Below are 11,833 nucleotides of genomic sequence, written 5' to 3'. Positions count from 1 at the left end.
GATTCGTGGTGGACAAAGTCTTTCCTTGGAACGACATTCTGATGGTGTATGAACGGGACCTACATCATTGCCAGCTTGCCTGCACTCAGAATCCTGGGTGTTCCTACTTCAGCTACGTGGTTAAAGAGTATAATCTTTAACCACGTAGCTGACCCCTCCTGTCTCAGCCTCCAGTATTTATGCTGCAGTAGTTTATGTGTCGGGGGGCTAGGGTCAGTTGGTTATACCTGGAGTACTTCTCCTATCTTATCCAGTGTACTGTGTGAATTTAAGTATGCTCTCTAATTCTCTCGTTCTCTCTTTCTCTCTCTCGGAGAACCTGAGCCCTAGGACCATACGTCACGGCAAACCGGGCATGATGACTCCTTGCTGTCCCCAGTCCGCCTGGCCTTGCTGCTATTCCAGTTTCAGCTGTTCTGCCTGCGGTTATGGAACCCCTACCTGTCCCAGACCTGCTGTTTTCAACTCTTAATGATCGGCTATGAAAAGCCAACTGATATTTATTCCTGATTATTATTTAACCATGCTTGTCATTTATGAACATTTTGAAAATCTTGGCTCTCTCTAATTCTCTCCTTCTCTCTTTATTTCTCTCTCTCGGAGGACCTGAGCCCTAGGACCATACGTCACGGCAAACCGGGCATGATGACTCCTTGCTGTCCCCAGTCCGCCTGGCCTTGCTGCTATTCCAGTTTCAGCTGTTCTGCTTGCGGTTATGGAACCCCTACCTGTCCCAGACCTGCTGTTTTCAACTCTTAATGATCGGCTATGAAAAGCCAACTGATATTTATTCCTGATTATTATTTGACCATGCTTGTCATTTATGAACATTTTGAAAATCTTGGCTCTCTCTAATTCTCTCTTTCTTTCTCTCTCTCGGAGGACCTGAGCCCTAGGACCATACGTCAGGACTACCAGGCATGATGACTCCTTGCTGTCCCCAGTCCACCTGGCCTTGCTGCTATTCCAGTTTCAACTCTTCTGCCTGCGGTTATGGAACCGCCACCTGTCCCAGACCTGCTATTTTCAACTCTTAATGATCGGCTATGAAAAGCCAACTGAAAATTATTCATGATTATTATTTGACCATGCTTGTCACTTATGAATATTTTGAACATCTTGGCATAGTTCTGTTAGAATCTCCACCCGGCACAGCCAGAAGAGGACTGGCCACCCCTCATAGCCTGGTTCCTCTCTGGGTTTATTCCTAGGTTTTGGCCTTTCTAGGGAGTTTTTCCTAGCCACCGTGCTTCTACACCTGCATTGCTTGCTGTTTGGGGTTTTAGGCTGGGTTTCTGTACAGCACTTTGAGATATCAGCTGATGTACGAAGGGCTATATAAAATAAACTTGATTTGATTTGATTTGATTTGATTATTTGAGTACTTGGGTTGTCTGTTTGGGTGGTGGTCAAACTACTTGTTTTGGTAAATAGTTGATGGGTGGGGCTAGAGAAATGTCACTGCTCTCAAATGCAGAGCTATGGATTGACTATTCATGAGATCAAAATTATATACAGTATTTGTTTACAATTACATTGTTTACAAAAAATTATTGTAGAACAGAGGCATGACAGAAGAATTCCATCAGTATTGACTTTTACTTTCAAACCAGATTCCGATGCTATCAAAAGTACTCAGATGGTCAACCAACTACAAAAGACTTTCCAGGAGTCATATCTGGTTACACAAGGAATGGGTGCAGGGAAGGTATGGACTAATCTAACATACTGTAAGAAAAGTACAACTGTTAAACATATTGTCAGCATTCACATTGTCAAGGAGTTGCAAAAAAGCTCTAAATTTAGATAATTTAGATAAATCCAATGTGGTTTAATATTAAAACCTCTACAGGATCGGTGGGACCACACGGGATGGTTGAGCTAACGTAGGCTAATGCGATTAGCATGAGGTTTTAAATAACAAGAACATTTCCCAGGACATAGATATATCTGATATTGGCAGAAAAATGTCGTTCTTGTTTATCTAACTGCACTGTTCAATATACAGTGGCTATTACAGTGAAAGAAAACCACACTATTGTTTGAGGAGAGTGCACTGTTATGAACTTGAAAGTTTTTAATACACCAATTTGGCACATTTAGGCAGTCTTGATTCCACATTTTGATCAGTCTAAAACTTTGCACATACGATGCTGCCATCTAGTGGCCAAAATCTAAATTGCGCCAGGAGCTGGAATAATACATTATGGCCTTTCTCTTGATGATTGTCACGATCGTCAATGGGAGAGAGAGAGGACCAAGGCGCAGCGTGTGGAAAATACATCTTCTCTTTATTAGAAGAAGGAACAACGAAACAAAACAACAAACAGACGAACATGAAGCTATCAAAGCCTAGGTGCAAACATGCAACATAGACACAGACATTTGATGGGAGACTGACATTTGCATTCACTCAACACAAACTCATACACTAAACCCAACACCCCCTTTTCCATATAACCACCCAAAACGACAAAACACAAACATTCCCCATGTCACACCCTGACCTAACTAAAATAATAAAGAAAACAAAGAATACTAAGGCCAGGGCGTGACAGTACCCCCCCCCAAAAGGTGCGGACTCCGGCCGCAAAACCTGACACATAAAGGGAGGGTCCGGGGTGGGCCTTAATATGGTGGCGGCTCGGGTGCGGGACGTGGCCCCCACTCCACCATTGTCAATATCCGCTTCGGTGTCTCTGGTAGATCCTGGCTGACTGGCGGCTCTGGAAGATCCTGGCTGACTGGCGGCTTCGGAAGATCCTGGCTGGCTGGCGACTCTGGCTGCTCATGGCTGGCTGGCGACTCTGGCTGCTCATGGCTGGCTGGCGACTCTGGCTGCTCATGGCTGGCTGGCGACTCTGGCTGCTCATGGCTGGCTGGCGACTCTGGCTGCTCATGGCTGGCTGGCGACTCTGGCTGCTCATGGCTGGCTGGCGACTCTGGCTGCTCATGGCTGGCTGGCGACTCTGGCTGCTCATGGCTGGCTGGCGACTCTGGCTGCTCATGGCTGGCTGATGGCTCTGGCTGCTCATGGCTCGCTGACGGCTCTGGCTGCTCATGGCTCGCTGACGGCTCTGGCTGCTCATGGCTCGCTGACGGCTCTGGCTGCTCCTGGCTCGCTGACGGCTCTGGCTGCTCCTGGCTGACTGGCGGCTCTGGCAGATCCTGTCTGGTTGGCGGCTCTGGCAGATCCTGTCTGGTTGGCGGCTCTGGCAGATCCTGTCTGGTTGGCGGCTCTGGCAGATCCTGTCTGGTTGGCGGCTCTGGCAGATCCTGACTGACGAATGGCTCTAGCGGCTCCTGACTGACGAACGGCTCTGACGGCTTGGGACAGACGGGCGGCTCTAATGGCTCGGGGCAGACGGATGGCTCAGATGGCGCTGGGTAGACGGATGGCTCAGATGGCGCTGGGTAGACAGATGGCTCAGATGGCGCTGGGCAGACGGATGGCTCAGATGGCGCTGGGTAGACGGATGGCTCAGATGGCACTGGGCAGACGGATGGCTCAGATGGCACTGGGCAGACGGGTAGCTCTGGCCCCGCTGGGCAGACGGGCAGTTCAGGCACCACTGGGCAGACGGCAGACTCTGGCCGGCTGAGACGCACTATAGGCCTGGTGCGTGGTGCCGGAACTGGAGGTACCGGGCTAAGGACACGCACCTTCAGGCTAGTGCGGTGAGCAGCAACAGGGCACACTGGACTCTCAAGGCGTACTATAAGCCTGGTGCGTGGTACCGGCACTGGTGGCACCGGGCTGAGGGCACGCACATCAGGGCGAGTACGGGGAGAAGGAACAGTGCGTACAGGACTCTGGAGACACACAGGAGGCTTGATGCGTGGTGCCGGAACTGGAGGCACTGGACTGGAGACACGCACCACAGGGAGAGTGCGTGGAGGAGGAACAGAGCTCTGGAGACGCACTGGAAGCCTGGTGCGTGGTGTAGGCACTGGTGGTACTGGGCTGGGGCGGGGAGGTGGCGCCGGAAATACCGGACCGTGCAGGCGTACTGGCTCCCTTGAGCACTGAGCCTGCCCAACCTTACCTGGTTGTATGTTCCCCGTTCGCCCGACCAGTGCGGGGAGGTGGAATAACCCGCACCGGCCTATGTAGGCGAACCGGGGACACCATGCGTAAGGCTGGTGCCATGTAAGCCGGCCCGAGGAGACGCACTGGTGGCCAGATGTGTTGGGCCAGCTTCATGACATCCGGCTCAACGCTCAATCTAGCCCGGCCGATACGTGGAGCTGGAATGTACCGAACCGGGCTATGCACGGGTACAGGAGACACCACGCGCTCTACTGCGTAACATGGTGTCTGCCCGTACTCTCGCTCTCCACGGTAAGTACAGGCAGTTGGCGCAGGTCTCCTACCTGACTTCGCCACACTACCCTTTAGCCTCCCCCCAAGAAAATTTTGGGTTGTACTCGCGGGCTTCCAGCCTTGCTTCCGTGCTGCCTCCTCATATCGCCGCCTCTCTGCTTTCGCTGCCTCCAGCTCAGCTTTGGGGCGGCGATATTCTCCTGGTTGAGCCCAAGGTCCCTTACCATCCAATTCGTCCTCCCATGTCCAGAAATCCTGTGTAGGTGGGTCCTGTTGCCGCTTGACACGCCGCTTGGTCCGATTCTGGTGGGTAATTCTGTCACGATCGTCAATGGGAGAGAGAGAGGACCAAGGCGCAGCGTGTGGAAAATACATCTTCTCTTTATTAGAAGAAGGAACAACGAAACAAAACAACAAACAGACGAACGTGAAGCTATCAAAGCCTAGGTGCAAACATGCAACATAGACACAGACATTTGATGGGAGACTGACATTTGCATTCACTCAACACAAACTCATACACTAAACCCAACACCCCCTTTTCCATATAACCACCCAAAACGACAAAACACAAACATTCCCCATGTCACACCCTGACCTAACTAAAATAATAAAGAAAACAAAGAATACTAAGGCCAGGGCGTGACAATGATGGTACAAATAAATACAAAAAACATGTTTTTTACTTTGTATTATCTTTTATCATTTCTAATGTGTTATATTATCCTACATTCATTTCACATTTCACATTTCCACAAATTTCAAAGTTTCTCCTTTGAAATGGTATCAAGAATATGCATATCCTTGCTTCAGGTCCTGAGCTACAGGCAGTTAGATTTGGGTATGTCATTTTAGGCGAAAATTGAAAAAAAGGGGTGGATCCTTAAGTCAGTCCATGGGTGATTGCTCACAAAACTAAAACAATAAATGTCATCCATAGAAGAGTCCTTTGGAGGAAGGATTGTTGACAAGTATTTGTCATTTGTACCTTAAAGCATACTTGAGAAACTGAAGTTGGAATATTTGTGACATTTTGGACTTACCCAGGGCTCCTTTAGGACTCCATACTTTCATCTGTGGGTGATACAAAGTAAAAGTTGGAGTCATATAAAGCTTTACCGCTTGCTCTGTAATATGAGTAGTATTTTGATTTCAATAGCACATTTCTTACATACATTTATGCATATTGAAAAATATGACCATGAATATTAAAAATATATTATTTTAGATTATGCACATTTTTCAATATATGATCCCTTCATTCATCCCATAAAACGAATACTAGTAAAGATCCCACTCTGGAAATCTAATATGGATGTAGAATACAGATGCTTCAGAAAGTATTCACACTACTTGACTTTTTCAACATTTTGTTGTTTTACAGCCTGATTTTAAAATGGATTAAAAATATGATTTTTTTTTGTCACCGGCCTATACACAATACCTCATAATGTCAAAGTGGAATTATGTTTCTAGAAATGTTTACAAACTAATTAAAAATGAAAAGCTGAGATGTCTTGAGTCAATAAGTATTCAAACACTTTGTCATGGCAAACCTAAATAAGTTCAGCAGTAAAAATGTCCTTAACAAGTCACAGAATAAGTTGCATGGACTCTTTGGGAAGTACTATTGTTTAACATGATTTTTGAATCCTATAACTCTAAAAGTAGCAGAGATCACAGTCTGGAACTTAGGTATTGGCGTAAGGTATATTATGAGTTGCACCCCCTTTTGCACTTCGAACACCCTCAATTTGTCGCGGTATGTGTCAAAAGCGTTCCACAGGGATGCTGGCCCATGTTGACTCCAATGCTTCCCACAGTTGTGTCAAATGGTCTGGATGTCCTTTGGGTGGTGGATCATTCTTGAAACACACAGGAAACTGTTGAGCTTGAAAAACCCAGCAGGGTTACAGCTCAAGACACACACAAACAAATGTGCCTGGCATTGCCTACGATACCCCGTTCAAAGGCACTTAAATATTTTGTCTTGCCCATTCACCCTCTAAACATCACACATACACAATCCATGTCTCAATTGTCTCAAGGCTTAAAAATCCTTCTTTAACCTGTCTCCTCTCCTTCATGTACACTGATGGATGTGGATTTAAGTATTTTTGTTGGGTATCTGTACATTACTTCACTATTTACTTCACCACAACTTTAACTTTTACTTCAGCACATTCCTAAAGAAAAGTACTTTTCACTCCCTACATTTTCCCTGACACCTATAAGTACTTGTTACATTTTGAATGCTTAGCAGGACAGGAATATTGTCAAATTATCAAGAGAAAATCTATGGTCATCCCTACTGGTTCTGATCTGGCAGACTCACTAAACACACATGCTTCATTTGTAAATGAGTGTTGGAGTGTGCCCCTGACTATCTGTAAATTAAAAAAAATATGAAAGTATAAGGAATTTGAAATGATTCATACTTTTACATTTTATACTTAACTGTATTTTAACAATAACATTTACTTTTGATACTTAAGTATATTTAGAACCAAATACTTTTAGACTTTTACTCAAGTAGTATATTACTGTGTGACTTTCACTTTATCTTGAGTCATTTTCTTTTAAGGTATTTTTACTCTTACTCAAGTATGACAATTGGGTACTTTTTCCACCACTGAATATGCTCAAGGTCTTATCTTCCATTAAATGTCCAACAACTGTCATTTGTACACCTTTGTGCAGAATGTAGCTCCATGTCTGACACTCACCAGGTTGGAGTGGAGAAGTTATACTACTGGAGAGGATGTGGGCTTCATGTCTGGGGAGGTGGGACCTAATGAGGTCAGTTGTCCACTGGACGTTGAGGTTGGTGGTGTGGTGGACTGTCCAATAGTAGTGGTTGTTGGTGACATGGTGGACTGTCCATTTGTAGTGGCAGGTGGTGAGGTGGTGGACTGTCCGATAGTAGTTGTAGTTCGTGAGGTGGTGGACTGTCCATTTGTAGTGGTGAGGTGGTGGACTGTCCATTAGTAGTGGCAGGTGGTGAGGTGGACATCTTGGTAGAGGGAGGTCCAGTTGAAGTAGAGGTGGTGGTTTCAGGAGTAGCAGGACTGGCCATATCCCCAGTGGTGTTACTTAGACGTTCATCTGTCAAAATGAAGTAGAATACATGCAAATAAGTGCCTGTTTCCTGTCATGTTGATCAATGATACTAAAACAATGTACTCTATATAAAACATTTACATTTTTATTATTTGGGAGATTCTATACAACCTAGTCATAAATGATGATTGACTGTCAACACGAGTTTGATAAAACTCTCACAGGGTTCAACTTACCCCCATAGCACAGCGAATGACTTAGAACAATTTTCTGGTGTCTATTTTCTGTAATAGTTCAGCTTTACACAGTTTCCGTCTCCAAAACACATTGGATTGTCCCATTTCTGAAATGGTTCCCCACTGGACCAATTCCATGTGTTGTTCTCATGCTTTAGTCCAATCCAGGTGATCCCTTTAGTCACCTGATCAAAGGCATCCTGCTCTTTCTGGTTACAGATACTGGCCGGTTCTCCTTGTTGATAGTTGCAGTCTTTCACAGCCTTCGTCTAGTTCTTTGGTTTGGTTATCAGCTTATACACCTTCTCTGTTGCTCCATTGTCATGACGAACTTATGGGAAGAAAAGGTGAAAAGTGATTTATCAGATTTCATGAGACAGTTAATAAGAAAAATATCCTGGAAGTCAATTACAGGGGATATTTTGAGGTCTGACATCCAGTGATTTGAAGTGGAAACAATAGTGGTTTTAGAGATTGACACATGTAGGGTAATGAGGTGTCACACAACTGTTGTTGAAAACGAGAACAAGCTGAAACGGCACAGTGAATGTTGGGATGGCTGACAAAGCCACCATCCCAGTTTAAGAACATGAAGTCCTCCCCATCAGACCACCTCCACTTTTCATCTGGATCAGGTTTATCTCTATGGAGCCCAATCCACACATCACTATTGAAATGACTCAGAGTGGATTGAATTGCCTTCCAATCCTCTTCTGTGCGTACGATGGATAGGTTTGTGTAGAACTGTCTGCAGTACTCGTGTGCCTCGGTCCAGTTTTTCATCTCAGGGACAAGGCTGTACTTCTTGGCTGAGTAAGGTGACTGTTTAAAATACAGAGAAAATGCTTATCAGACTGCTTGTTGTGTTGAGTGGCAAACATGACCATCTTCAGCTTCCACTATTTATTCTAAAATATAGGCAACACATACCGTTTGATAGCAGAGTAATATAGAGATGTAGATTTAATTGATGAAAGCAACAGAGCACGTTTCAGGGCCATGGAGAAATTAACACAATCTCCTTCCAAATTTCCTACCTAATTTCTGCCTCATTCCAGTTAAATGTAAAGTACTGGCACTTGTCGTTATTGGTGCATTCCTGCCTGCACCGACTTGCATTTTGGGTTGCGATTGGCTGATTCTCAATATTGTTCCCCAGAAAATGGAAGTATTTCACCACACAGACCATCAGAAAGGGACACAGGATAAAGCATCACTAGGCACCAGCAAAACAACATTACCAACTGTACAGACTTTGTTAGGGAAAGAACACAATAGTGATGTATAAATGTAACATTCATACATTGAGATCAAGACACAAATGGTTGACTTTCGCCTTTTTCATGGAGGTGATAGGTGTGCTCAAACATTCAATACATACACAAAATGTTAGGATTCAAGCCACATTCAGGAACAGATAGCATTGACCTGTCCCGCCCTGACCTTAGAGAGCCGTTTTATTTCTCTATTTGGTTAGGTCAGGGTGTGATGTGGGGTGGCCATTCTATGTTTTGTATTTCTGTGTGTTTGGCCGAGTGTGGTTCCCAATCAGAGACAACTGTCTATCGTTGTCTCTGATAGGGAATCATACTTAGGCAGCCTGTTTTGCCACCTTAGTTGTGGGTAGTTGTCTTGGTTAGTGGCCTGTATAGCCCTAGTAAGTGTCACGTTCGTTTTCGGTGTTTCTTGTTTTGTTGGCGACATTCTTAAAAACTTCTTATGGCTGCAGGGGCAGTATTGAGTAACTTGGAAAAAGGTGCCCATTTCAAACGGCCTCGTACTCAATTCTTGCTCGTACAATATGCATATTATTATTACTATTGGATAGAAAACACTCTCTAGTTTCTAAAACCGTTTGAATTATTTCTCTGAGTGAAACAGAACTCATTCTGCAGCCCACTTCCTGACAGGAAGTGAGATTTCTGAAATCGAGGTCTCTGTTCAAAGGCTTGCCTATAAATGGGCATGATACGTATTGGTATACATGCACGTCATACACCTTCCCCTAGATGTCAAGAGGAAGTGAGAGAAGAAATGAAGTGATTATCTTGGTCTGAGGTCGAATAAATCCTCTTGGAATGACGTGTCCGCCATTTCCTGTTTTTTCGAAAGCGCGAAGATGAACCTGGAATCGCCTTCTGGAAAGCTGTCGTTATAGGCGAATACTATCTCCGGCTTTGATTTTATTTGATACATGTTACAATATCATCGTAAAGTATGTTTTTTCAATATAGTTTTATTCGATTATTGAAATTTATTCGGGACGTTAGGCGTGTTGCGTTGTTTGACTTTGTTCACGAAGGAGAGCTTCGCGCCACTGGGCCAGTGTGCTTGCTAATTCAAGAGGGAAAGAGGTCGTTCTAAACCCAAACAACGACTGTTCTGGACAAAGGACCCCTTGTACAACATTCTGATGGAAGATCACCAAAAGTAGGACCCATTTTGGGATGCTATTTCATATATCTGTCGAACTGTGCTATCGCTACCGTTTGCCTTGAATCAATGCTGTTGTGTGTTAGCTATTGTAGTAAGCTAATATAACGCTATATTGTGTTTTCGCTGTAAAACACTTAAAAAATCGGAAATATCGGCTGTATTCACAAGATCTTTGTCTTTCATTTGCTATACACCATATATTTTTCAGAAATGTTTTATGATGAGTATTTAGGTATTTGACGTTGGTGTCTGTAATTACTCTGGTTGCTTCGGTGCTATTTCTGACGGTAGCTGTGATGGTAGCATCAATGTAAAACTGATTTATACCTCAAATATGCACATTTTTCGAACAAAACATAGATTTATTGTGTAACATGTTATAGGACTGTCATCTGATGAAGTTGTTTCTTGGTTAGTTTGGTTGGATCTTGGTTAGTTAGGTTGGCTTTGTGCATGCTACCTGTGCTGTGAAAAATGTCTGTCCTTTTTTCTATTTGGTGGTGAGCTAACATAAATATACGTGGTGTTTTCGCTGTAAAACATTTTAAAAATCGGACATGTTGGCTGGATTCACAAGATGTTTATCTTTCTAATGCTGTATTGGACTTGTTAATGTGTGAAAGTTAAATATTTCTAAAAAATATATTTTGAATTTCGCGCCCTGCACTTGAGCTGGATGTTGTCATAAGTGTACCGGTGTCGGGCTTGCAGCCTGAAGAAGACCCTCTAGAGATCTCTGCTCTGCAGCAGTAGCTCCCACTGTCTGCAGGCTGAAGGTCTAAAATGGTGAAGTTCACCATCACAACTCCACTTATACATCTGCATTTGTTTTCTTGTGTGATTGTTATTGTTGTGTCAGCTATGTGATTACAACAGGACCAACATTTGCTGTTTGGGGTTTAAGGCTGGGTTTCTGTACAGCACTTTGTGACATTGGCTGATACATACAGACTTTATAAATACATTTGATTGATTGATTGACATGGTATACACTTGGATTAACTGAACACGTACTTTGAAATTAGCAAATACATTTATAATCTAAGTCGAGGTAAAAGATGTGATGGAGCTTTAATTTCAACATATATTTATCTCTAAATCTATTGATTCCCTTATTGTCTATGATATGCATAATAGACGTATATATATAAAAAAAATCACAAACTTTGATTTAATATTAGATTTTTACCTCTAGTCAGAATATTAAGCAAAGAGCTCCATTCAAATAATTTAAAAGAGATACTGTACGAAACAGTTACAAAAGGTTGTTATGTGAGTATCTCTTAAAAGAAAAGCACAGAGTGCAATATCATTTGATGTTTTCAATTGATCAAAAATGTTTAATGCAGCTTGAAATGATGGCACACCTACCCAGTTAGCTGGCCTCTTCCCTCCCCAGAGTTTGGTTGTGAGATGGGGAGACCGGGGAAAGAGAGATGAGTTTATAGAGTTTCTCTCCTCCCTCTCTGCTGACCAGGTGAACACACCCAGGAGATGCTGAAACTTCAGCTCCAACCCCTCCCTCCACATAAACAAACACTGACCAATAGACCCAATGTATTTTCTCTGTTATTACAGTGGACTTTATACGGTATTTGAAATACAGTATGTTGTGTGATCAAATGTACATTTCTGTTAGTGTATCAAGTTCACATTTGTGACAGTAATTTGCAGTACATTTGGTAAATAGGAATCAATTCATTATTATTTCCACTGGACATGGGCTTCACTAAAGAGCAGGGTTCAGTACAATATCCACTGACCTCTGATTGACGAG

At 43.6% G+C, this 11,833-nt stretch overlaps 1 long non-coding RNA gene across 1 annotated transcript; it reads right to left on the bottom strand.

Annotated features, from left to right (window-relative positions):
* Positions 1 to 7,251: 7,251 nt before the first annotated feature.
* LOC139533412 (uncharacterized) lies at positions 7,252 to 11,513 on the bottom strand. Its single transcript, XR_011666738.1, has 3 exons — positions 11,428 to 11,513; positions 7,621 to 7,951; positions 7,252 to 7,429 (listed from the first exon to the last, which is right to left on the bottom strand). It is a non-coding gene; the product is annotated as an uncharacterized lncRNA (long non-coding RNA).
* Between the last annotated feature and the right edge of the window lie 320 nt (positions 11,514 to 11,833).

The sequence above is a fragment of the Salvelinus alpinus genome, chromosome 11, assembly GCF_045679555.1.
Source record: "Salvelinus alpinus chromosome 11, SLU_Salpinus.1, whole genome shotgun sequence".
NCBI classification, from domain to species: Eukaryota; Metazoa; Chordata; class Actinopteri; order Salmoniformes; family Salmonidae; genus Salvelinus; species Salvelinus alpinus.
This window is presented reverse-complemented; position numbering and strand designations above follow the sequence as displayed.